The sequence below is a fragment of the Equus asinus genome, chromosome 26 (genome assembly GCF_041296235.1).
Source record: "Equus asinus isolate D_3611 breed Donkey chromosome 26, EquAss-T2T_v2, whole genome shotgun sequence".
NCBI classification, from domain to species: domain Eukaryota; kingdom Metazoa; phylum Chordata; class Mammalia; order Perissodactyla; family Equidae; genus Equus; species Equus asinus.
This window is the reverse complement of record NC_091815.1, coordinates 19,654,712-19,660,726: the sequence shown is the minus strand read 5'-3', so window position 1 is coordinate 19,660,726 and position 6,015 is coordinate 19,654,712.

Genomic DNA, 6,015 nt, shown 5'->3' with positions numbered 1-6,015 from the left:
CCGGCCCCTCTCTCAGCTCCATACAGTCGCTGCCACCTCCGGCCTCCGCAAACGGCTTTTCTTTCCCTGCCCAGGGAGAGATGAAGAAGAAACATAGGGAGGGGCTGAAGACAGAAGAAATGAGTGGTCACAGGACTTTGCAGGGAACAGCCCTGTCCACATGGCCCTTATTTACCTAGAGGAGTTTGGGGTCAACTGTCAACTATGAGATTTAATTGAGCTTCCCATAAGCAGCACAACCCTGATAGTGCTGAATGGCATCTGTTCCACTGGGGTTCCTGAGAAACACACCAGCCAATTTCCCATCCAAGCCAGTTACTTGTGTGCACAGAACAGCACCCCAGCCCTAAATCTTGCCTTCTGAACAGAACCTCATCTAATAGGAAGGACAGTCTCAGTAGCCATTGCCTCATCATCCACTTGCCATGTGATTCCTCAGCCAACTCTAGCTCAACAGTAACCAGATTCCCTTTTCTCATTAGGCTCTTTTTGGTGACCATGATGGACATCTGTTGTCTTTGTCCCAAACCACTACCTCCCACTCTTATGTTTCTTCCTCTGCCTCCATGATTGTATCAGAGATAAGCACACCATCAGGGTCCTTTTCTGTGACCTGGGCACCAGCAGGAGAAACTCCCAGCTTTTTGTAGTGTTAAGCGGACTTTCTGAAAGGACAGACCTGAGGTTCAGTCCCTGGTCTTTTTTTTGTTTTTGTTTTTTTAGGAAGATTAGCCCTGAGCTAACTGCTGCCAATCCTCCTCTTTTCACTGAGGAAGACTGGCCCTGAGCTAACATCCATGCCCATCTTCCTCTACTTTATATATGGGACACCTACCACAGCATGGCTTTTGCCAAGCGGTGCCCTGTCCACACCCGGGATCCGAACCGGTGAACCCCGGGCCGCCGAGAAGTGGAACGTGCGAACTTAACCACTGCGCCACCGGGCCAGCCCCTCACTCCCTGGTCTTAAGGAAAATAATGGAGATAAGGACCCCCAGAGAGATGCCAGAGTGGACATCACAGGGCCCAAGTTCCTGGGGCCCCAGGCCACCTCTGTCTGCAGCTGCAACACCAATCAGTGATTTCTCTTAGGGTTGATGTTGTTTTGAGCTGAGCTGTCATTTACAGCTCCAAGTCTTTTCCAAGATTTTATGGGTGTTCACCTGCCCACTGCCACCTGGTCTTCTCCAATGTCCTCTCCCATCCACTCAAAACCCATAGGAGCAGCTCTGGGTACTGAAGAAGAGGCAGGAGGTGAGGCCTCTGATGACTGCCCTTTTGAAGGTTTCATCTTCTTTTTGACATTCTGTAATGTACACCTCCAGCTGTTTGGCCTCTGTGATTCCCAGCAACTTCAAACTATTCCAGATTTCCCCCTAATATTTTAACATTGTACTTAGAAATACCAAAGTTACCTGGACTGTCTATATTAGCAGAAAACTAGGTTTCTATCTGGAGGGCCACAAGCCACAGAAGTTAAAGAGAGAAAACGCAAAAAGTAGTAGAACAAAGAAAGATCATTGTTAATTGAAAGCCATTCATCATTGAACTACTAACATGGGCAGTACTCCGGCCAGTTTACTCTCTGCTAAATTCTCTCCCAGGTAACCCTCACAGCAGCCCTCAGAGGGAGATCTTGTCCTCCCCATTTAACAGACAGGTTAAGACATCTGAAAATTGCCACTCTGCTACTAAGTACAGAACCAACTCAAGGTTGCCTGATTCCTGAGCCCTATTTTAATCACAACCCTGAGCTGCCTGCCACTTCCTGGCTCTTCCCCATCTTCTCAGTTGTTTGATATCGATTAGGCCTCTGTGATATTAATTCTGACGGGGCAGAATTTTACAAGTGGAAATGGCCAACAATGGCATCTCAAACAGAAAGGACAGGGCCGGCCTGGTGGCGCAGCAGATAAGTTCGCATGTTCCGCTTCTGGGGCCCAAGGTTCGCCGGTTCAGATCCTGGGTGCAAACATGGCACCGCTTGGCAAGCCATGCTGTGGCAGGCGTCCCACGTATAAAGTAGAGGAAGATGGGCATGGATGTTAGCTCAGGGCCAGGCTTCCTCAGCAAAAAGAGGAGGACTGGCAGTAGTAGTTAGCTCAGGGCTAATCTTCCTCAAAAAAAAGAAAAAAGGTTAAGATGGTAAATTTTGGGGCCAGCCCTGTGGCTGAGTGCTTAAGTTCGCGAGCTCTGCTTTGGTGGCCCAGGGTTTTGCCGGTTCGAATCCTGGGCGTGGACATGGCACCACTCATCAGGCCATGCTGAGGCGGCATCCCACATGCCACAACTGGAAGGACCCATAACTAAAAATACACAACTATGTACTGGGGGCCTTTGGGAGAAAAAGGAAAAAAAAATCTTTAAAAAAAAAAAAAAGGACAGCGGCGTGGGCAAAGGCAGTGAGAAACAAATGGTAAGCAATAGGATATATTGGAGTATATGAGGAAGCCATTTGGTATAAACATAATTGGCCCTGACCTTGTTTTTCCAAAAGGGCCTGACATGGCTGTTGAGCATGCATTATAAATCTGCTTTAAGCATTTGCTGTCCCAAAGACAAGAACAAATCGCCTTAAGATAAAAATGCAACTTCCTCCATGTTGGCATTTCCTTAAGGATAAGCATCTCTCCCTAGGCTAGGAATTGATTGCTGTGCTCACCCTGTGACCACAGATGGTCTACCCTGCTGTGTCCACCAAGACAGCTGACCTACTACCTGCTGTGTCCATCAATCACTGTGCTGGGCAATCTCGTGACTATTGTAAAAGGGACATTTCAATCATATGTGATACACGCACTCTGTACACCCCCACTTCTTTGGTAAGGAAGGCCCCAGGCTAAGCTAGTCCTCAGATCTGGCTCATAATAAACTCACCCCAATTTTCATTTATAGACTGGTCACAGATTATTTTCATTAACAGAAGAGAGGGAGGAAAATCCAACCATTGCATTAACACTGGTCTCCTTGGACCGGATCTAAGGATCCGTGTAGGGCAGCAGGGAGAGACCCACTGGGGAAGCTGCAGTGTGTGGGAGGGTGACCAGTCACTGGAGTGAGGGTGGCATCTCTAATCAAATCTTGGGGAGTGGAGTGGGAGCTGTAATTTGGAAAAATATCAAGGTAAGGTAATCTTATATTCTGACAAGAGTTAAACCTACTGTTTTCTACCACCATCACCACAATGGCCACGATATGTTGTGCCCACCCTGTCTGCAGAGCATAAGGTTGGGAATCCTGGGGGCAGTGAAGCTCAGAGGGGTCATGTGCACCCAGACCAGAGGCTGACTAACCACAACGGAAAGAAAATTCGGCTCAGAACGTTGAAGAGATCCTGCCCCAGGGCCAGGCACCGAGCGCCCTCAGCAAGACGTTCTGGCCGGGGAGAGGGAAGTGGACTGCAGGGGTGACTTGACAGCGCAGACAAGTTAGGAAGGCCAGGGACAGTCCTAACTCTCGATAAGGATTTAATTTCAGAGCTTAGCGCAGCCTTGGAAAACCAGTTGGCTCCCACTGAATATTTGTGAAACTAGCACTTACTGCGCCTATGGCGGGCATACTGCCAAACAAAAGCCCTGTTATACAGATGGGGAAACTGAGGTATGGGCATTAAGATAAGCCAGGCCTTAATTCGGGGCCGCTGGACAGGAGTCGGGCAGAAACTGGAAACCAAGGGATCATCGCAATAAGGGCGTAGGGAGTAGCCCGGGGAGAGGTTCACGGAGGCCGGAGGCGGCAGTTCTCGGGTCCGAGTTGAAGGAGGCCGCAGGAGGTCGGGTGCGTGGCGACCCATGCCGCTGGATTGTCGCGAGCTGTTCCGGAAGGCGCACGCACCGGGGATGCTGAGTCATTACGACCGGGGGAAGGCTAGGGAACCGCGCACTCCCAGAACTCCGCGGAGCCCAAGCGGCTGCACCCGGCTCCCAAGGGGTCGGTGAACAAGCGACTCGGCGCAGGGAAGGCGGGATAAGCGCACGTAGTGATGCGGCAGGGGGCGGTGCGCACGCGTCCGCGTGTGGGTTCGCACGTCCGGGATGGGCGGGGCGCACGCGTGTGCGCATGTCCCTACCCCAGGTCCGGAGCGGGGCTGCGGAGTCGGGGGGGCTAGCAAACGTCCCTGTCAGCACGTCTGGGATGGACGAGTGCGCGCATGAGCGCATCCTCTGGACGGGGGCGGGCGTGCGCTTGCGCACGCGAGGAGGCACGCACGCGAGCGGGGGTGCCAGCGCCCCCGGGAGGCCCGAGCTCGTCTTGCGGCGTAGTGTTCGCCTGCGCTGTGGAGTCCTGTCGCTGGGGAGGTCGCCCTCAGATTTTCCCTGTGAATCCATTGTTAGGGCTTTAAAAAAAAATTCCCCACCGCACATAGGCGTGGGTTTCCACGAGAATAGAAAAGTCTGTACTTAGTAAAGGGCTACACAGTCCTACCCGCAGCTCCTAATGTCAGCCCCTCCTCGCAGTTCGAGTACAAACTCTGGTCATCATGGGTTATTCTCAGTGTGATGTGAGAGCTGATTTGAAGTCTAGTTCTGTTTCTTGCTTTGTGTTAGAATTTGCCTCTGGGCCCAGCAACACCTCGTTTCGTCAGGCTCATCTGGAGTTGCTTCTCGCTGTTCTGTACCCTGGACTCGTGGCCGCAGAAGACGCTCCTTGCTCCCCTGAGACTTTAGTTCTAGTGAGAGGGACAAATGCAAACGCTTGATTCTAGGGGAGTGCTAAGTGCTGTAATGAAAAATAAAGCCGGGTAGAGGCTGCGCTCTGGCCCAAGAGAACCGATGGAGAGACCCCAGCAGGGAATAACCTTGGAAGCAATAGGCAGGTGGGCACCGGGCAGGTGAACGTTGGCTTAGGCGACATCGAGGTGGCAGGGGTGTATGGGTCTCCCTGAGGCGGGAGAGGGAGAGGAAGGAGCCAGGTAAGGACCAGGTTGATGGCAGTGGTGATGGAAGAAGATAGTGGAACTTAAATGTGTTTGGAGATACTTAGGAGAGTTGCTAATTGAATGAGGAGAGTAAAGAAAAAAAAGAGTGTCTTACAGGATTTCTGCCTGAGCAACTGGGTGGATGGATGGTGGTACCTGGTACAGAATGGGAAAGATGAGGTTGTCTCCCCTAAAAGGCTGAGTCCTAAGGGCAGAGACTGCATCTTCTTTGCACCCCTGCTCCTAGCAAGGGCCTTGCCCCTAGGTGACATTAGTAAATGTTGAAATGAACATGATATTCCTGAAACAATCCTTCCTCCTCACCTAGGCCCACATCCAGTCCCCTCACCACAGGCAGAGGCCTGGGCCCAGCCAGCCTGCCCATGTGGAATCATACGGCCAGCTATGTGTATTACTTCCGGGAGCCTGTCCATGGAGGTTTCGCAGATTCCAGGGCACAGATGGCTGAGATATGGCCAGTCATGCTCTCCACATGTGTGGCTTTTTGGCAGTCGAGGAACTGGCCATTGGAAGGGTTTATTTTTTCTTTGTCTCCAGACCACGCAGCAGATCACAACAGGGGCCACATAGTACATAGGGGGCCATCCCCTCACAGTGCCATGGTTGGCATGTGGCGTTTCAATTACACTCCTAGAGCTGGTCACCCCACTCTCTCAGGATCCCCCAGGTGGGAAAGGAGGGTCACCAGCCTCACAAAGACCTCACCTGCCTGCGTGTCCTCCTTTTCTCAGTTGAGCTGAGACCTCAGTGGGGCTCAGGTGTAGCATATATTCTGCTTCCATCCCCACCAAGCACATAGCCAAGGCTACGGGACTCCTCTTCTGCCTCCACCACTAATGTGGATCAGAAGTCAGTGAACAGCACAGGTACTCATGTTAAATAGGAACACACTTGAATAAACTGTTTTTTTTCTGGCTAGCATTTTAGTATGAACTTCCAGTGTATTCCTTAGCACACTCATGCAACATAGCTGTTACAAAGCAACTTTGTCCTGAGGTGCACTTAGAAGGCTCTGAGACTTGGTCCCCACGCTCAGCTTCTGGGTATCTTGGCAGAAAGAAGCCTGAGTGGTACTT